Source organism: Sminthopsis crassicaudata, chromosome 1, assembly GCF_048593235.1.
Source record: "Sminthopsis crassicaudata isolate SCR6 chromosome 1, ASM4859323v1, whole genome shotgun sequence".
Classification (NCBI taxonomy): domain Eukaryota; kingdom Metazoa; phylum Chordata; class Mammalia; order Dasyuromorphia; family Dasyuridae; genus Sminthopsis; species Sminthopsis crassicaudata.
This window is the reverse complement of record NC_133617.1, coordinates 217,447,830-217,470,199: the sequence shown is the minus strand read 5'-3', so window position 1 is coordinate 217,470,199 and position 22,370 is coordinate 217,447,830.

Genomic DNA, 22,370 nt, shown 5'->3' with positions numbered 1-22,370 from the left:
GTGGTTCCAAGAAATAGTGTGTGTAGAGACTGCACCCTAGCAAACCTCTCATTAGGAGGATTAATGCAGGTTGAGGATAACTAGTGGGCCTCAAACTGTTAGTGAGTTAGAAGAACATCTACCCACAAAGCATGTGAAGAATGGATAAGAATGAGTTGTTTTTTTTTTTTTTTTTTTTTCCCCAGTAATCATGAAGATGACTGAAGCAGGTGCTGTGGAACACTTAGAACCTGAACCAGCATCAGACACAAAGGTCACTCAACTGCATCCTAGGCCATCATCAGTTGTCTCACCAGAGTTTTGTTCACACACAAGATATTACTTCATGATGACATTGGTTCATTTTGAAAACAGGACAAGGTGCACAGTGGATAGAGCACCAGCCCTGAAGTTAGGAGGACCTGAGTTCAAATCTGGCCTCAGACATTTAATACTTATTAGCTGTGTGACCCTGGGCAAGTCACTTAACCCCCAATTACCTCAGCCCCCCCCCCCAAAAAAAAAGCCCAAAGAAAACAAAGGATAAACCACAATAGTTTGTATTCAGCCTTTTTTGGATTTTATTTAAATATTTGTTGTTCCATGGATAGTTACAGGGAGCTGTACAAAATATCGATTGGGAAATATAAGAGAAAAATTATTTTTTCAAGTTTTGGGGTTGGCATAGGGAAACAAAAACAAGTAGATGCTAAGGATGGGATCTGGCCAGGAGGGTACTATGTGGAGCATTCCAGTCCAAAGAACTTGTTTGCCAAGGTCCCTGTAAAAGATTAGTGGGAATGGAAAAGCACAACACAGATTAGTGAGAGAACTTCATGAGATGCTCTCTGGTATAGGCTGCTTACAAAACAGCAGATCAGCAGAGAAATCAAAGCCACTTTAAAAAACAAAAAATAAAAAACGCCAGAACCTACCCCAAACCAGAAGTGAGTCAACACAGATCACGGCACTGCTGAGCAGCTGCACTCTGCTGACCCGGGCTTTTCCTTGGAGCAGTTAAGAACCTACACAGTGGGGGACACAGCCCAGGGCAGCCTCTAATCCACAAAGTGGGAGGCTCAGCATGAGGCAGAGAAATTCCTGCAGCAGAGAAGCTTCCTGGGGCAGAGACACTTCTGGTCTGTGCACTGGGACTTTTCGCTGGTCAATCCCCAGGACCAGAGGGATTTACATGTGAATTCTACCAAACATTTAAAGAACAATTAGCTCCAATGTTATATAAACTATTTGAAAAAATAGGGGATGAAGGAGTCCTACCAAACTCCTTTTATGACACAGACATGGTAGTGATACCTAAACCAGATAGGTTGAAAACGGAGAAAGAAAACTATAGACCAATCTCCTTAATGAATATTAATGCTAAAATCTTAAATAAGATATTAGCAAAAAGACTTCAGGAAATCATCCCCAGGATAATATACTATGATAAAGTAGGATTTATACCAGGAATGCAGAACTGGTTTAATATTAGGAAAACTATTAGTATAATTGACCATATTAATAGTCAAATTTATAAAAAACATGATCATCTCAATAGATGCAGAAAAAGCATTTGATAAAATCCAACATCCATTCCTACTAAAAATACTTGAGAATATAGAAATAAATGGACTATTCCTTAAAATAGTCAAGAGCATATATTTAAGACAGTAACATAATATATAATGGAGATAAACTGGAACCTTTCCCAGTAAGATCAGGAATGAAACAATGTTGCCCACTATCACCATTACTATTCAATATTGTATTAGAAATGCTAGCCTTGGCAATAAGAGTCGAGAAAGAGATTCAAGGAATAAGAGTAGGTAATGAGGAAATCAAACTATCACTCTTTGCAGATGAGATGATGGTATACTTAGAGAACCCTATAGATTTCTAATAAAAAGTTTTTAGAAATAATTCACAACTTTAGCAAAGTTGCTGGATACAAAATAAATCCACATAAGTCCTTAGCATTTTATACATCACCAACAAAATGCAACAGCAAGAGATACAAAGAGAAATTAACTAATCTATTTATTTAGTGCTATACCAATCAGACTCCCAAGAAGCTATTTTAATGATCTAGGAAAAATAAAATTCATATGGAAGAACAAAAGGTCGAGAATTTCAAGGGAGTTAGTGAAAAAAAAAGTCAAATGAAGGTAGCCTAGCTGTACCTGATCTAAAACTATATTATAAAGCAACAGTCACCAAAACCATTTAGTATTGGCTAAGAAATAGACTAGTTGATCAGTGGAATAGGTTAGGTTCACAGGACAAAATAGTGTACAACTATAGCAATCTAGTGTTTGACAAACCCCCAAATCCCAACTTTTGGGATAAGAATTCATTATTTGACAAAAACTGTTGGGAAAACTGGAAATTAGTATGGCAGAAATTAGATATGGACCCACACATATACAAAGATAAGATCAAAATGGGTCCATGATTTAGGCATAAAGAATGAGATCATAAATAGATTAGAGGAACAGAGAATAGTTTACCTCTCAGACCTGTGGAGGAATAAGGAATTTGTGACCAAAGGAGAACTGGAGATCATTATTGATCACAAAATAGAAAATTTTGATTACACCAAATTAAAAAGCTTTTATACAAACAAAACTAATGCAAACAAGATTAGAAGGGAAGTAACAAATTGGAAAAATATTTTTACAGTTAAAGGTTCTGATAAAGGCCTCATCTCCAAAATATAAAGAGAACTAATTTATAAGAAATCAAACCATTCTCCAATTGATAAATGGTCAAAGGATATGAACAGACAATTTTCAGATGATGAAATTGAAACTATTTCCACTCATATGAAAGAGTGTTCCAAATCACTATTGATAAGAGAAATGCAAATTAAGACAACTCTTGAGATACCACTACACACCTGTCAGATTGGATAAGATGACAGGAACAAATAATGATGAATGTTGGAGGGAATGTGGGAAAACTGTGACACTGATGCACTGTTGATGGAGTTGCCATTCTGGAAAGCAATCTGGAATTATGCCCAAAAAGTTATCAAACTGTGCACACCCTTTGATCCAGCAGTGTTTCTACTGGTCTTATATTTCAAAGAAATACTAAAGAAGGGAAAGAGACCTATATGTGCCAAAATGTTTGTGGCAGGTCTTTTCATAGTGGCTAGAACCTGGAAAATGAATGGATGCCCATCAATTGGAGAATGGTTGGGTAAATTATGGTATATGAATGTTATGGAATATTATTGCTCTGAAAGAAATGACCAACAGGACGAATACAGAGAGACTTGGAGAGACTTACATGAACTGATACTAAGTGAACTAAGCAGAACCAGGAGATCATTATACACTTCAACAATGATACTGTATGAAGATTGAAGTGGATATCTTCAACATAGAGAAGATCTAATTCAGCTCCAATTGATCAATGATGGACGGAATCAGTATAACCAGAGAGGGAACACTGGGAATTGAGTGTAAACTGTTTGCACTATTGTCTTTCCACCCAGGTTACTTTTACCTTTTGAATCCAATTCTTACCGTGCAACAAGAAATTCGGTTTTACACACATATATTGTATCTAGGATAAACTGTAGCACATTTAACATGTATGGGATTGCCTGTCATCTAGGGGAGGGAATAGAAGGAGGGAGGGAGGGGAAAATTCAGAAAAGAAATGAGTACAAGGGATAATGTAAAAAAAAAAAAAAAAAATTACCCATGCATATGTATTGTCAAAAAAATTATTATAATTATAAATTAAAAAAAAAAAAAAGATAGTGGGAAGCTCGCCCTTCAGGAGAATAGCAAGAGATTCATAATAGATTGGCTGTACCAGGTAGTCTCTTTAGCCATGAAGAAATTGCCCTTTGCCATTGGATTATTTTATTCTGCTAATAACGTCCACTGCTTGAAGGTATGTATGGGATAAGGAACATCCATCTTTACCCTAATTTGAGCCCCATTGGTGAATATGGGCTACAGTAAATGAAATTCCATTGTCACTAGAAATATAGTCATGCTAATGAAGGCAAAAGGCAAATGCTCTTTTCAAGGGCTCTGATAGTAAGCTTTTTTGTGAGAGTGGGCAAGAAGTATCTGTAGAAGTATTAAATGCTGTAAGATGCATTACAGATCAGCTACAGTGTAATGGAAGACATTCCACATAATCAACTTGCCAAGATCTGAACAACTATACTTTCCAAGAGAACTTCATGAAGTGACCCTTTTCTATATGGCAATGACATTGGCAGGAAGTGCAACTAACCCTCCTTTCCTTGCTTCTTTGATGAGATAGATATTTCTCTGGTGCACTAGGTCCTGCTTATTCATTTCCATACTGGATTTGTGTTAGGTTCTTACTAAGTGCTAATGAGATAATGAGATATTAGGTTTTTACTAAGTGCTAAGTTGGTACTTAACAATTCTCTAGTTCTGGCCTTTACTGGGAGTTTTACTTGTGAATTCCTAGGGAGGAGCTTGCATGCTTAGGAGGAGCAAGTTCATTAGTTGAAGTAATTTTTCCCAAAAGCCCTTGTGTTATCCCACGCCCATTCTCTGGGAGGATAAAAGAGGGCAGCACTCCAGAGATAGAGAGTCTTGTCTGGACCAGACTCGACGGGGCTCTCTGCAGGAAGGGAAGTCACTACTCTGGACCAGAGTTAACAGCAACTGTCTGGAGACAATGGCTCTCTACAGGAAGAGGAATCCGTCTGAGAGATTTGAGTTGACACAGCAGATCTCCTCCCAGAGAGCGATCGGCAGCTTCTGGAGACAACAGCACGTTACAGATTTGGGTATATATATGTGTTGTGCTACTAAGATTTGTTGGATGGAGGTTTGATTAACCATGTTATTCCAGGGCAGCTAGGTGGCGCAGTGGATAGAGCACCAGCCTTGAATTCAGGAAGACCTGAGTTCAAATCTGGTCTCAGACACTTAACACTTCCTAGCTGTGTGACCCTGGGCAAGTCACTTAACCCCAGACTCAGGAAAAAAAAAAAAAAAAGAACCATGTTATTCCATTTGAATTTCTCTAGAAAGGATCTCTCTTGGAAACATTTATGTATAATACATATGTCGTTTTTTATTCTGGATTTCATTTGTTATTGTTTAACTACTGTGGAGCTTCCTTACACTGAGTTAGACTTGGTTTTCCAGTTAGTTTGCTGCTATTTACTGGATCAGAAAACCAGGCTGTTGGCCACAGTTCATCACAGCCATTTTGTAGATGAATATCTTTTGAGGGCAAAGAACATTGCTCATATTTCTATCCAGTTCCTTAAATAGTATGAACTTTATCTTGCAACAACTTGATTACTTTCACTCCACTGGACTTATAATTTTTAATAAAATAAGTTATGTCAGCAAACCAGGCCTGCATCCTCTGGCATAGACAGGGATCCCAAATCAATAAAGGTATATATAGGCAGTGGGTTAACTTTGTACACCTCTTCAGAGGCCATCCTCACAATTCTTGCCCAAATGCTAACTTCCACCTGCAACAATTTCTTCTATCTTGTGGCATATTCCTTTCAGATGATGGATCACTGGTTTGATCTATCAGACAGTCATACCTGAATTTAAAATTCCAAATTATCAGCTACAATCCTAAGAGATTTTATCTCCAATAGCAAATCTCATTAATCAAAGCTTCAGATGAATCTAGTTCTCAAGGATCATATATCTGAACTAGGTATTGACTATGACCTTGATTGATAACAGTAAGAGATTCATCCTAGAAAGTTCACAGTTTATCTTTCATATCTAAGTAGATGGTTTTAAGTTCAACATTACACAGATCATTTTGCTTTTAAAATACTCAATACAAAATTCTAAATTGCTTATTGTCTATAGCAGAAACCTGTTCAAAGAGACAAAGGCAAAAACTATTATCCTCAGAGTCTCTTTAAATAATGGGTACCACTTTAAGATGATTCAATGCAATCAAGTAAAACTCATATAGAATACAGAATAACCTAATTTCATATAAACAAACCTTATCAGAATCAACATTAATAATATCTTCATTCAAAAAAAATGTTAATTCAACTTCCTCCAAATGAGAAGTCCCTATAAACTTTTTGGAAATGTAAATAACAGGTACAATACCAATCAGGAGCTTCAGATCTATATAAAAATAAAAATCTTACAAATAATTATGCATACCCTATCAAATGAGCCTGCAAAACTAGTGCAGGAATATCATTGCTCTAGGTACTTCAAGAAAACTATAGATTTATTATATTCATTAACATTTGTTATATTCATTAACAAAGAGATCATGATGCACTAAAAATAATTTGCTGAAGACAGATGGAGACCTTGTTAGAAATAATCACTTTCAGAGAACTTGCAGTTCTAACAAACCTCTTAAAAGTTTCTTGCATTGCTAAGCAGTGGAATCTTTGATACAGCATCAAAAATTGCCTTAAATTGTCCATAGACTTGAAAAATAAAGGCAAATATTCAGTTACTAACAACATATAAATGTTATTCAGTTAAACAATAAAAATAATTTATATTAAAGTAATTTCATTCAACCCCCAAGAAGGGAGGGGTGAGCTTCAGTGAGTGAATCACTTCTAAGAAGCAGCCATACCCAGTGGGGAGGGAGGTTGAGTTTAATCTTTACCTTTCCGAGCAGAAAGATCTTTTCCTTTCTTCTTTATTTGTGAAAGGAAGAGATGAGCCTCTGGCAGCTACAGGTTTGCATAAGCTGCTTCCTCTGGAGTTAGAGGATCTTCCTCATTCACAAACAAATTTAACTTCTGACACACCCAATCCTCGGAAGACCTGTATTTTGGCCAAATTGTCCTTCCTCCAATGTCTCCTAATGGTGTATGATTCCATTTGTCTATCTTTTATAACTTTCTGCTTATGTCTGACTATGCATTTGTTACAAAATGTACCCTGAGACCTGAGAATTTTCTCAAACTTCTATCCTCTCTATTAACTCGAGGGGATCTCTCCTTGCCTTGCATTCTGTCTAATGCCCTCTTCAGGTTCTGAGGTTTGGGCACTGCACTCAATTCCTATAATTATTAAATCCCTTAGGTCTTGAATGTGACATTGTTATGGTCCCATTAGGGTCCTGATCAGGCTGATCAACTGGCTACCCTGGCTACAGGAGGATGCTTCCTCTCCCATTCTACCATGGTGGTCCTTCCCACTAGAGTTCTCTCTTTTGGAGAAAACGGTATATTTAATATAGACATTAACTCACTCCAAATATATATATATATATTAGGGCCCAGAAACTGATCTAATTGTTCTGATAGACCCACTGGGTCTTCCATAAGTGGTTTCATTTCCTTAAAATTCTTCACCTCAGTATTCTAAGGGGTGCATTAACAAATCCTAACCCCACCTTGGGCTAAGAGCACCTCTCTTAGTGGGCATATGTGTGCCTCAGGTGTAGATGAGTCAGGGATCAGAAAATTCACTAGACTTTTCACTAAATTTGATGAGAATTAGGTAAGGAGTATCTAAATGAAATTAGGTTTAATTGAGGTCTAGTGGCAGGTTCAGGTTCAAGGAATCAAATAGAGCTCCCCTACAACCCCCTTTGGATTTGGCACAAAGATACAAAGTTAAATGAGGTCTAGTAGCGGTGCAAGAGTCTTCTGTAAAGGAATTTACAGATCCGAAAACCTAGATTAATAAAAGAGGTTTATTATGGGGTTTGGAAGTAAGGTTGAAAGGTAGAAAGATACCAGGGCCAGGGCTGGCACCGGGTGGGCAGGAACCCTTAACATAGCCGGTATAAGGATGCCATGTTTGGGACTCCTGCAAAAAGTGGACTCCAGGGTTCCCTTTTTATCTGAAGAGGATTGTGGGTGGAGTCACAGGTTGGCTCCTGGCTGGGTTTCAGACAGGGTTAGAATTTGAATAGAATTCAATGGGTTTTTAGATAAGGAGGAAGCTGTTTGTGGGGGTTGGGAAACCTGAGCAGATCATTAGAATGGGGACTGGGACAGCCCAAATTAGCTCAAATCTGATGGGGGCTGGGAGAGTCTGGATATCTCCCATTGGAATTCATGGGAATTGGGAATTAGAATTAGCCCACATCAAATTCACTAAACTTTTTAAGTTTTATTTTCCTCCTCAGAAATCTAGGGAGAGGGGTGGAGGGAGTTAATAAATGCTCTGGAGGATTGCTAGGGCCAGAAGTGATTGGAGGTGGAGCAATAGGGGTGGGCATGGTCTGTAGAGGAGGAGGAAGAAAAGCAGGGGGAGGGAGGAAGAGGGTACCATGTGTGGTGGGAAAGACTTCTGTTTTGCCTTCTTCTTCCCCTACTCCATGTGGTGTCTCTCCCAAATCCACCATGCTTCCCCACCCCACTAACTCTTTTTAGGGTGCCAAGTCCCCTCATGATCCAGCCTGCCAGTCCAGGACATGCCCCAACCTCATGGGGTATCTTCTTTCCCTTGTCAAAGGGCAAATTCTACTAGGAGCTTGCCCCTTTCCATAATATATCTATCTTTTATCCAAGATAATGGCCAGTGTGAATTTCCCACATGACCAAACCCCAACTTTGGTGCCTAACAACATCTGGTTTCTACCTAATTTATATAATACATAACAATTTTTGGGTTTCAATATTATCACAATAACCCCAAATAACTTAATTAGAATTTCACAATTTTTTATAAGTGATAGCCAAATAAACATAATATATCCTATCATAAAAATGGATAGGAATCTTCTGTGATTTATAGTTGTTTCCAATTTTAATGTACATACCAATTAAAGAGATATTTTTAAAAAATCAATAATTTACCTCATAATATTCTAACTAGATGTTTTATTCAAATTATCAGTTTCTTTTGCAAATCAATCTTGTCCATTGTCTTTAAAATCACTTTTTTTTTTTTAAACTTTATGATTCAAATTTGGAACAAATTTCATAAAACTTATACATATATCCAGCAGAGCTGACAAAATTTTAAAGCATAGCTCATAATTTTTACAAATTACCCAATATATATCTTAGAAAGCAACATATTTCATCTAATTATACAAATATGTGACCCCCAATATAAGCTACCAGAACTTTGTATTAACAATTTATATTTTAACATAAAACCAAATCAAATATAGCTTTAAATTTGCAGTAGTAATGTTTCAATATTTGCACACAAACTTCTAAGATCTTGTGCTTAAAGTAAATCAATTCAGAATTCTAGCACATACCATATAATAGTGATCATCTCATATAATTGTAAGAGATTCACCATAAAATATTTGTTTCCAAAGTCAGTGCAAAAGGATTACAATTTATATGAAACTGCTTTTACTATCATATCTCAAATAATACACTTAACTGAACTGATTGAGCATAGTTTCTGCTGCAGTCAGGGAATGGAGAAAGGGGAAGAAAAAGAAAGAGACTGGACTCTATGCACTATACTCCTTGAGGAGGCCTTAATTTAGTTAAATTTGCTTCCAAATTACTTTACACACACACACAAAATTCATTTATCTCAACGTTGGTGTTGTATGTTAGTCACATCTAAAAATCCATATAAAGTTACTAAATATGAAGCAATTAAATCCAATAAAGAAGTTAACACTTATATAGCATTGGTTTTATGCTAAACACTTTGGAATCTTGAATGACCAATTGCAAAACTTCCCAATTAGTCTCAAAAATTAACTAACTAACTTTTTCTGCAGCTCCCAGCTTGGCCAGAGCTGAAGTCTATAGGGAAGAGTAGGCCTTTTTCTCTTTTTAACAAAATCTAGCTCACAGAACAGACATGACACATTCTACACAAAGACATAAACAAAAATTACATGGAAGAGGACCATCCGTTCCACACACACAACAAAAATATCTCATTAACTGCTCATTTTTTGCTCCAAAGGTTTGGATTGGACTGTTCTTCCCTCTCTCTGAGGCGAGAAGCTCCAATCTCATGGCTTGAGTTTCTGTAATGCATAGAGCTGTCCTCTTGACTTGGATCGTCAAGTGTGGAAGGAGTCTCCTTCTTCCCTGCAGTCAACCAGAGCACCCCTGCTCTGTGCTGTTTATCAGGTGCCAGCCCTTGATTCTGGATCACCAAGCCTTGATGATTCCAGGGTCCTGAGGACAGACAGTGCCCTGGGGAGAGCAGCTATGATCTGGACAGCTCCTTCCCCTTCTACCCCTGGATTACATATGCATAAGTTACCTGACTGGCCCCTTGCCCTCCAGCTTCTTCTTCAGAGACTTGTGCTTCTGTTTATATCTGAATTTCTCTCCTAGGCCCATACTTCACAGAGAGAGAGGCTGAGGGTCAATCTTAAGGATGGTCAGAGAAAACCCAACTTGGAATTAAATCAGAGCCCCATCCTGGGAAGTCACAGATCCTGAATGGGCCTCCATAAACTGTGTGGGACAGGTGCTAGACCCCCTTACCCAAATTAACTAATCAGAGACATCTTCAGAAACAAAGAGAAAGCATTTATTTAGTATCTGCAGGGAGAGGCCCAAGCATACCTGAACAGACATAGAGCCTCTCAGCTATCCATCATTGTGCCTGGCCCCACTGAGCGGGAAATAAAGACCCAAGTCTTTTCATTGGATGGAATAAAAAGGAAGTTACCATTATTGACCAATGGTCAATAAAGTTGTCTGCTTCCCATAGGTCACATCATGGAGTAGGTCTCATTCATGAAAATCCTGGTCTCATTCATGTCAATGTTTTAGTCCATGAATGAGACCAGGATTTTCCATTTTGAAAATTGAATCCTGGTCTCATTCATGTCAATGTTTTAGTTAATGGTGTAAGACAATGTTTGTGGGAACTTATTGAAAAATATATGTTTCTGAGACTAAAAGGATATTACATAAAAGGAAAATAAGACTACTGATCCGAATATCTGAACATTCCTACTTTATATTGACCATTAATTGAAGACGGAAATTTGGGCCAATGATACAATACTCCAATATGAGCACATAATGCATGATATCAAAATGGTTAAAGACATTTTCTGTGTGTGTTTTGCCTTTTCAATATTCTTTATTAAAAATATTTATTAATATTTTTCCAGTTATATTTCTTTCTTTCTCTTTCCTTCTTTCTTTATTTCCTTCTTTCCTTCTTTCTTCTCTTTTTCTTTCTCTCTTTCTTTCTCTCTCTTTCTTTCTTTCTTTCTTTCTTTCTTTCTTTCTTTCTTTCTTTCTTTCTTTCTTTCTTTCGTGTTCTCTCTCTCTCTCTCTCTCTCTCTCTCTCTCTCTCTCTCTCTCTCTCTCTCTCTCTCTCTCTCTCTCTCTCCTTTCCTTTTTTTGCTGAGGCAATTGGGATTAAGTGACTTGCCCAGGGTCACACAGCTAGAATTATTAAGTGTCTGAGGCCAGATTTGAACTCAAGTCCTGACTTTTGGGCTCGTGCTCTATACACTGCACCACCTAGCTGTACCTTCTTCCCCATCCCCCCAAGTACATTCAAATCAATTTTTTTTTACATTTGTTTTTTAAGATTTTTGAGTTCTAGCTTATCTTCCTTATTCCCACAATTAAGAAACCATATGTGAAGTTATATAAAACATTTCCATAAAAGTCAAGTTGTGGGGAAAAAAAAAACATAGCTCTCCCACCCTAATGAAAATAAAAACCCCTAAGAAGAATTAAGTTAAAAATAAAGAGAGAGATAGAGAGAATAATAAAGAATGCTTCAATTTATATTCAGACTTGATCAATTCTTTCTGTGGATAAGAATCAGATTTTTCACCATAAGTCCTTCAGAGTAGGTATGGCTAATTGTACTATTGAGAACAACAATATCATTTATAGCTGGCCATCCCAGAACATTACTATTAATTTGTATACAGTATATTTCACTTTGTCCATGGAGGACTTTCCAGGTTTTTTTTTTCCTTGAGAGCATCTTCATCATTTTCTAGAAAGCAATAATATTCCATTAGAGAAACCTGCTTTGAATTTTTTTAATAATTACTATTACTAATTGTATCTCCCTCCCCATTTATTCTCTTTCCTTTTACTCTGTCTCTCCTTTTGCTACTGACCACTCCCTCCTCCTATATACCCTTTCTTTTATCACTCTCCCTTTCTTACATATCCCATTCCTCTCCTATTTTCCTACAGGATAAGGTATTGAATATATATATATATGTTATTTCCTATTTGAGCCAATTCTGATGAAAGTAAGGTTCACTCTCTCCTCTCCTCCTCCTCTTCTCCTCTACTGCAAAGCTTTTTCTTGACTCTTTTTTTTTTATGGCAGATAATTGCACCATTCCACTTCTCCCTTTTTGTTTCTTCTAGTATATTGCTTTCTTATCCTTTAATTTCATCATTAAAAAAAAAAAATATATATATATATATATATATACACATATATCTATATATTATTCCTTCACATTCAACTCACACCCATGTCCTCTTTCTTTCTTTCTTTAATAAGAACATTTTAATGAGTCACAAGTATCATCCTTGCAAGTAGGAATGTAAACAGATAAATCTTATCAAGTCCCTTATGATAGATACCACTTTCTTGATTACCTCCTTATGCTTCTCCAGACCCTATATTTGAGAATCAAATTTTCCATTCAACTTTGGTCTTTTCATCATGAAATCTTTTTTTTGAATCTTCTTGAAAATTTTCTGTTTCATTGAAAGATCACCTTTTATCTCTGAAGGATTATACTCAGTTTTGCTGGGTAAGTGATTCTTTGTTGCCATCCTAGATCCATTGCTCTCTGAAATAGTATATTCCATGTCCTCTGGTCCTTTAATGTAGAAGCTGCTAAAGTGCTGAAAAGAGACTGTTTACAAGACATCTATTACTTCTGTGTTAAAATTGCTAATGGCTAATGACAGCAATTATTGTAACTTTTCACTCCTTTTTAATTGTGCCTTTCCTAAATGATAATAATTCTCTCTCATATTAAGATTCATTAGGAAAATAAGTGAAAACCTTCATGTTTTTCTAATGGTTGAGAAAAAGACTTCCATTATAACTTCCTAGAACATATTAATCTTTGTATATAGTGGGCCACGCAAGTCAAAACTGAAAAAAAAAAAAAAAAAGAAGTGCAACAAACAATGGTAATCATTGCCCCATCATAATATTCTCTCCTATTCTTGGTTTCACATATAATCTTTTTTGTTGTTCTATTAGGTTTATGGAAATATCCCTGTCTCTCTCTCTCTCTCTCTCTCTCTCTCTCTCTCTCTCTCTCTCTCTCTCTCTCTCTCTCTCTCTCTCTCTCTTTTCCCTGCTTATTAAGTTCAGGCTTAAAAAAAAAATATGACCTTTACAGAAGATATCTTTCCATTTTATTGATCAAATTAGGTCTAATTGCTCAAGACTGACCCAGATCACCTCCCCTTTTGACTCTTTATGTTCCTGTTTCTTTTAGAATTAACTCTTTGTAAAGTTTCAACTGTGATCAAGTCTTCATGGAAACAAAAATTTTGGTAGCATATGTTGGTATATCTCTTAAGTCTCTGCTCTCTTCTTTTTATCCTGTACGTTCCTCTTTCATATATCCTATGCCTCTTTTTTTTTGCCCTATTAACTATTCACAAGAAAGGAATTAATAGCAATTGTTTAAATTATTATTAATAATAATGTAATTATTATTTATTTAATGTTAATGTTAATAATGATAAATTTAAGTCATTATATCCTTTTGCAGAAATATATACATTTTAGCTGTGGAATAAGGAGTTCTGATAATGGATTTTCAAGTATTGGTTTGTATCTGGCAGATGTAGTTCTGGTATAGTGACAAGAACACTAAGCCTGGAGTTGGAAAATCTTGGTTTGAACCTCTGCTGCCCTATTTATTTATTTGTTCTTTGGGGCAATTTACAAGATCTTCTCTGGGCTTTTAGGTTCCTTATATGTCAAATGAGGTAAATGAATAGCCTTTTCATAATCTAAAACCTGATGATCCATGGTACAGGAAGTAATTTTTTTTTTTCTTTTTTAGTCAGGGGACCCATTGTAGCATGTGCAAAATCTTGCTACATAGACTTCTACTTTGTTTAGAGATAATGCTAGTCCAGTACCTAAATGTTAACCTGGAGAAGCATTGGGGGTGGGAATGTGATATCAATCTTCAAATATTGCAAGACTTATCACAGTGAGGAAACATTAGATTTGTTGTTTAGCTACAGAGGGAAGAACCAGGAACAATGGCTCAAAATTATGTAGAGCTCAAATTAACCCTTAAGTTAGGAAAAAAATAAATAAAGCAAAATTTCCTTACCACTAGAGATGCCCCAAACTAGAATGACTTACCTTGAAAAGTGGCAGGTTTGCCCTCTTTAGAAGTGTTCAATAAGTGACTAGACAACCACTTGTTGAATATATAAGTCAGGATTTCTTTTGAGTATAGATTGTACCACGGGACTGTTGAGATCCCTTTTGCTTCTCAGATTTGTGATTCTGGCCTTAAATCTCTAGGTTTCAGTCACTGAACCAGTTTCTGAGTATGTCTCTATGATAGTTATAGGAAAAATTGGTATAGTCCTATCTGGGCTACTTTAATTGCCATCCAGAAATGTGATGAAGCTCAAGTGAAATAATGACTAGACAATTTGGAACTGTGCTCAAAAAGTTATCAAACTGTGCATACCCTTTGACCCATCAGTGTTACTACTGGGCTTATATCCCAAGGAAATACTAAAAAGGGGAAAGGGACCTGTATGTGCCAAAATGTTTGTGGCAGCCCTTTTTGTTGTGGCCAGAAACTGGAAACTGAGTAGATGCCCATCAATTGGATAATGGCTGAATAAATTGTGGTATATGAATATTATGGAATATTATTGTTCTGTAAGAAATGATCAACAGGATGATTTCAGAAAGGCCTGGAGAGACTTACATGAACTGATGCTGAGTGAAATAAGTAGGACCAGGAGATCATTATACACTTCAACAACAATACTATATGATGATCGATTCTGATGGACGGGCCATCTTCAACAATGAGATGAACCAAATCAGTTTCAATAGAGCAGTAATGAACTGAACCAGCTACACCCAGCAAAAGAACTCTGGGAGATGACTATGAAACACTACATATAATTCCCAGTTCCTCTATTTTTGTCCTTCTGAATTTTTTATTTCCTTTACAGGACAACTGTACTCTATTTCAAAGTCCGATTCTTTTTGTACAGCAAAACAACTGTTTGGACATGTATACATATATTGTATTTAATTTATACTTTAACATATTTAACATGTATTGGTCAACCTGCCATCTGGGGGGGGGGGGAATGGAGAGGAAAAATTAGAACAAAAGGTTTGACAATTGTCAATGTTGTAAAATTACCCATGCATATATCTGGTAAATAAAAACTACTAAAAATAAAAAAAGAAAGAAATAATGATTAGAAGATTCAAACCTTATACTACTATAAAAATGTTTTAATTATTATTATTTCATCAACATGATCATCATCATAATCATTCTATAGTCAATAGGTTCTACACTATACACTATAGTCACTACATTTTGATGATGACGGCATTTCCTGAGCCTTCTTCTGAGTATAAGAAATGGATCAAAAAAGAGTATGCTAGCAAATGTTTAATGACCAGGCTCTGGTGGGGACAGGCTGTGTAGAGTATGTATAGCATGTATGTATGCATAAATACTTTTAAATTTAATCTTTATTATGAACACATTCTTAAGTTCTGAACGAGCATGGTCAAACTGAAGTAGAATTGGGGCCACTAAACCATACATAAAGATCCCTGCAGGCACATATTACTTTAGAAAGCCACATGTTAATGTAATTATGTTCTTTTGTATTTTTATTTATTTTGTTAATTATTTCTAAGTTGGATTTTAATTTGATTCCTCCAATACTGGAGATTGTTGTGGGTCATAATGAGAGGGCAGCAGTTTGATACCTTCTGCCTAGACAATCAAAAAATGATAAATTAAGCCCTGATTTGTTCCTATTGCTGACTTCTGAGGTGTTAATGTTCATAAAGAAAATTTACCAATTAGGCTCCTGTACATCTTGGCATTCCATTGGAGGGCATACCAATGTTGACTACCTAACTAGCCATCATCAACCAGAGAGACCAATGCCAAAGTGTCTGGGATTGTTTGTAAAAAGTTCTGGGAGAAGACAGTCCCAAGAAGGAGGAGGAGGAAGCTGAGTTTGTGAAGCCTCCATATTGGGAATTTATAGGAAGACAAGGATGCATAGGTTTGCCTTTATTCTTTCGTGCCACAGTTCTCTTTTAATTGTCCTGACTCAGTTTTTATAATTGATCCTGCCTCAGTTTCCCTAATTGATCCTGCCTCAATTTCCTTAATTGTTCTGCCTCAATCCTCTTACTTGCAAACCCACCCACACTCTCCAGTGCATTAAGACTGGTACTCAGAGGTTATAAATTGTCAATGTGTAAACTCAAAAATGGGGAATCCAGACTTTGTTTTTGTAGTCAGATACTTTTTTAACTCCCAGTTTGTTAGAATTTATGGTCCTACCCCCCAACCTGTCAGAACCGAATTAATGGTTCTTGCCTGGAGATTCCCACTCACCAGAGTTTGGACCCCATCCCCCCCCTTTGTTTAGCTACTATGTATAAATAGTGTGTATAAATATTTAACTACTGTATAAAAATAAATAAATATACTGTATATAAACAAACACTGTGTATAAATAAATATAAACAAATCTCATGGAGAATTCACATTGGCTGGCTGGATGCTGGATTCTTGGAGACAATAGTCTCATTCAACCCTGGGACCAAACCATGGATCCATTTGGTCCCAATAATTTTCTCCCTTTCAAATAAAATATTAAAAACTCTCTAATCTCTATCTTGCCTCAATTCCTCTGGCATTACATTTGGAGGCCCCAGTGAGATATTAGAAACTGAGAATGCGTTTAGAGATTAGAGACTTTCAGGTCTCCACCTTGGGCCCGGGGGTGGCTGGAGATCTGAGTTCTTGGCCTGGTGAAGCTGGCCTTCTGAATTTGTTTCCAGAGTCTCCAGGGAAGAGAGGAATTTTCAGTTGCAGCCACGCCCAATGGGTGGACACCTTCATTTGGGCCATGGGAGAGTAAGTTTGAATGCCTGTTTTAGCACATCTGATCTATTTATCTGTTCTGTCTGTCTGTGCTATTCTCAGAATAATAAATAGCTGATGGGTATTAAATTCTTGGAAGGATATCATTCCGAGATGCTGGATTTTATCCTTTGTTCTGAGTGTCTTTTAAGGCACTTATCTGGTTCTGTGTGCCTGTGTGCCCGGCATAACACAAGATGCTTTAGAGTATAAATCTGTCTGGGTGTTCTGACATTTTCTGGGTCTGATTCTGATTCTGTTTGCCTCTGGGCAAAATCTTGGTTCTGGTTATATCTAGGTATTCTCTGTGAAGGCGGAGAAATGGGCTTGGAAGTTTAGAGAAACTCCATTTGGATTCTGGGAGGGAAGAATCTCAAGCTGAAACAAATTTCTCTCAGGGCTATTCCTGGGGAAAGGCTCCTAGTCTCTGTGTTAAATGTTTTGTTTAATGTTGTAATTGCAGTCTGTGTGATTTGTAACTGAGATTTTTTAATGCATGTAACTGAGGAAAAGAGAATGGTTAAGTAGGAAAAGAAAGAGAAAAAGTTTTTAATTGGAGGATTTCTGTATGGGGAGGGAGAAACAGGAGGGAATTCTTTGTCCAGGGGTGCAGGAGTGGGGGAAGGGTGGCCACAAGGAATCCTCTCCTTCCTCCTCCCTCCAGGTATGTTCCAGTCCATTTTTTTATCAAGTTGCTTCTGCTTGGCCCTCTGCTGAAAACAGCAAACTGTGATTTAAAGGGACAGGCCTACTTTTAAGTTAATTGGCTGAATATTTGTCTATTTGATACATAATGTTTTTCTTGTTTGAGGAATATGGTCATAGATGTGATCCATAATTTGGTAAGAGTATTTCTAAAAGTTTAATATTTTTAAGAACTTCTTGGATTCTTTTATGTGGAATTTGGATATCCTTTATCAGTTTTACTTGATTGTATCCTGAGGTTATACCCATCATTTAAAGGGCTTCTGGAAATAATAGTTTTTTTTTTCCTTTGTCCTTTTGAAAATGTTTCTGTTATGGGCAATATGCAATTTGGGATATTTGTCTATGTATTAGATATTTTAAAAGCAAACTGGTTTGTATGTATAATGTTCACTTATGAAACATCTACTTAGATATGATAATTGTTCTAAGTTGTGAACTTATTGGGACAAATTTCTTACTGTTATCAATATAAGGTTGTGATAAATATCTGTTTAGGATTTATCTGAAACTTTGGTTATTGGAATTCATCAATAACAATTGGAGGTAAAATTTCTTGGGCTTATAGTTAATGCTATTTGGGAGTTTTAAAGTTCCATCTTCTGATATGCTGAAGTATGAGTTTTAACTGCTTATGTTATGTTACAGTTATGTCCCTGCATTTTTTCCTCCAGTTACTGAGCAATAGTGAATAGAAACTGTAATGCAATTCAGTTATGTCCTACCATCTATTTTTGCCTCCCCACATCTTGTAGCAGACCCTGTGGACCAGTCCTTTTATTTCAGACTGTTCTAACCTTTATTTGTTAGATTTGTGGGGTTTTTTGTTTGTTCTAGATTTTGGTCAAATTATAAATATTGACTTGCTTCTGACACCTAGATCAGCTTTCATTGTCAGCACACCACATCTGTCTCCTGCATGGGCTGAAGATCTCTGCCCATCTTCAGCAGGAAGCAGTTTTGACTGAGAAGCTTCATCCCCTACACCTGATAGATGATATGGGGAATTTGGGAATGGTTGATGAATGACTGTTAAACCTTGATTGGGTCATCTATTAGTGTGTGTTTAAGATTTGGGATGGGATCTGTTACAACTGTGTAACTATTACTGTTATGTTTGAGGGATTTTTAGGAAACCTTACTGTACTAGTCTGTTATGTATAGGAATTTTGATTCACTCTTGGGATTTATATGTGGAATGATCATTTGATAATTCCTTTCCGAGAGAAAAAAAAAAAAGGAGGAAAGAGATAGGATATTGGGTAAACTTGTGTATTTTTCTCAAAATACCTGAAAGAATGGGAACCCTAGCTCCTATTCACTGCCTTAGGCACTTCTGCCCCACCCCCTATCTCACTAGTTCAGATTGAATTTGGAAGTCTTTTAAACAGTCCTTTTTTTTTTTTTTTTTTTTTAATTTTTATTTTGAATACCCCTTTAGCTTTGAAACCCCATATTCTGTTAGAATTGGCAGACTCAGAAATTAGACACTTGTTTTGGAACTGTTAGTCTCTCTGATCTGTTTTTCCAGTCCTATAACCCCAGTTCCTTAATTAGTATTTCAGCATTCTCAAAGGACCTTGCAATTTTGAGATCAGGCCTATAAAGTTCAGGGTTTCCTGCCTTGATGGTCTAACTGTGCATGCTCTGATAGCTCTGCTCAGAAATCTGGATCCTTTCTGCAGCCCTGTCTGTTCTCTGGGCGGGAACAGGTGGAGCTACTCCAAGCCTCACCCTTTTCTCCTGGAGAGGGTTGCCCCTCTGAATGGGCCTTGAGCCCTGCTTCTCTGTAAGCAGAGACTGAGTAAGTGCACAAATGACTGCAGACCTAACTCACAGTGAACTGTCCATCTCAAACTGGATTCTCTGGCTGAGATAGTGCTTCAATTGCAGAGGACCTGACATGTTTGCAACAGGGAGCCTTTTTACTGCTATTAACTCTGGCGTTATCAGGGAGAGACTTGTCCTTGCCATATGTCCTTGCATTTTTCTAGTTTTATTTTGGTTTATTTCTTTATGTAGGGTTGGTCAAAATTATGGTGCTAAGACCTATCTAGAGGAAAGTAATTCAATGATTTGAATATTCAAAAGAGAGTGTGGAATGTTGTGCCACAGTCCTCTTTTAATTGTCCTGACTCAGTGTCCCTAATTGTTCTGCCTCAGTTTCCTTACTTGTAACCCCCCCCTCCTGCCATCCCCCATCCCCCACTCCAGTGCATAAAGACTGGTATAACTCGGAGGTTATAAATTGTCAATATGTAAACTCAAAAAGGGGAAATCCTCAAAAAGGGGGAATCCAGACTTTGTGTCTGTAGTTAGACACTTTCTTACCTCCTAGTTAGTAAGAATTTATGGTCCTACCTCCCAACCTTCAGAACTGAATTGATGGTTCCTGCCTGGAGATTCCTGCTCACCAGAGTTTGGACTCTACACCCTGTGCATAAATATGTCATGGAGAACTCACATTGGCTGGCTGGATGCTGGATTCTTGGAGGTGATAGTCTCATTCAGCCCTAGGACCAAACCATGGATCCATTTGATCCCAGCAAATCTCTCCCTTTCAAATAAAATATTAAAAACTCTCTTGCCTCAGTTTGTCTGGCATTATAATTCTTTTATTTAGAGAGACTCAGAGGAACATCTAATTGCTGCTGCAAGCTTTGTATGGCTGAAGGTGATGGGATGTTACAGTACTGATTTCTGGTCCCTAAGTAGGAAGACCATCTTTCTTGCCTTTGCATTCTGAAATTATTAGACTAGGTTACTTTATGACCAATGAACTGTTCTTATCAGCCTTTTATGCTTCCCTCTCCTTGTGACTTTTTTTTTATTTTATCCCACTCCTAGATAAAGGAGAATAGATTTTTTTGGGGAATGTATTAGCAAGAAGACTCTAGGAATTTATTCCACTTGCTGGTACTGTTTAAATCAGTTTTCTAATAATTTGTGGGGGATATGCTAGTATGGCTTCTAAATCTCGAGCCTTTTCTTTCTGTTCTATACCCCAGCTCCTTCAAATAGCCAATGCTCTTTCTGATGTTATTATATATTCTCAAAAAAGGAGCTCATAGTAATCACTTAAGTTATTATTATAACTATAATGATAATAATTATTTAGGTCAATGTATTCTTTCCTAGAATATTTGCATTTTTGCTGTGCAATGAGGGGTTCTGTAAATGGAATTAAAAATATTGGTTTGTAGCTAGCAGAGGTAAATGGTAAAGTGACAAGAGCACTAATCCTGGACTTAGAAAATCTTGATTTGAATCTTTGTTTTCCTAATTACTTCTATATGATCTCAGTCAAGTTACCTTATCCTCAAGTTCCACATGTGTCAAATGAGGTAAATGTATCATCCCTTCATCATCTAAAATCTTGGGATATAAGATGCAGGAAGTATTTTTTTTCAAGGTGCAGGAAGTATCTTTCCCCCAGAGATACTTTCTAGCATTTGTGAAATCTTGCCACAAAGCTGTCTATTTTGTCTAGTCATTAAATGATAAGCAGGAGAAATTGAAACAAAAAGAAATTCATGATCAAAAGCCATCATTCTATCAGAGTAGTAGTCATGAACAAAGAGGGAGGAAGACTAAAACAATATTGCTATTACTGTATAACTGATAGCTATTATTGAAGGTAGTATGTATGATGCAGACATCAAAGCTGTCTTTGAGGATTAGTCCCAACAAACTCCATACCAGCTATACTAATTGCAGTCACGATGATACATAATTGCCCTGAATTCATTATCTTCTAGAACTTGTAACTGAAACAGTGTGTAAGGCTTAGACACTAAACAATTGTTTGAGAAAAGAAAAGCTATTTTTTTTTTGTAAAAGCAAAAAGTAAGGTTCTTTGGTTTTGTTTTGTACTGAACATAATGTTGAAATATTTGGTTTGATGTAGACCTAACCAAAATTCATTTTAGAAACATGTTTGATCATTATTAATAAATAGAACTATTTGAGGAACATTTCTTTGTATTCTATTGGTGTGAACAGTAATTTGGAAATAAATGACCTCTGACTGTTAATGACTATCTTTTCATCTGAAAGTAGGGTTGCTATTAGGAGTTAAAAAGGGTTAAATCATACTTCATTAGAAAACATTTTACTGACCTGGAAATCTGCTGTATCCTGGTGATCATTAATCATGTGAATGCTGACTGCCAAAGTCAAACATCAAAACTCAATTCACTAGAGAAAAATTTACAAGCCTGTCAATTACTTCGTTAGCCCTTTCTGCATCCTTTGAATGCATTAATATTATCCTGCCACAATATTTGCCCTTAGATTAATGTGCTTATCAAGTATAAATCTGACTTTATTATTGCTTATAGAATCAGCTAGCCATAAGGCAGACAGTTTTTGTTCTTTTCAACCTCCATCTATGTTACAGATTCAGAAACTGCTAATGTGGGGCCAGCTAGTTTCACTTTCATGCAGTAGTGTGAGCAAGGATTTTGCTTTGTCTCCCTTAAATTTTAGGCTCCTAGTGTTTAAAGTTATGGAAGCCAACCAAATGGGATCTATCCCTTGACCTTTTCATTATTTACCTAAAAAGCTCCAGATACCAGGAACCTGTACTTTTAAAGAGCAAGTAGCCTAGGGGAATTACTGCCTTACTGGTGTCTGGAATTTTTGAG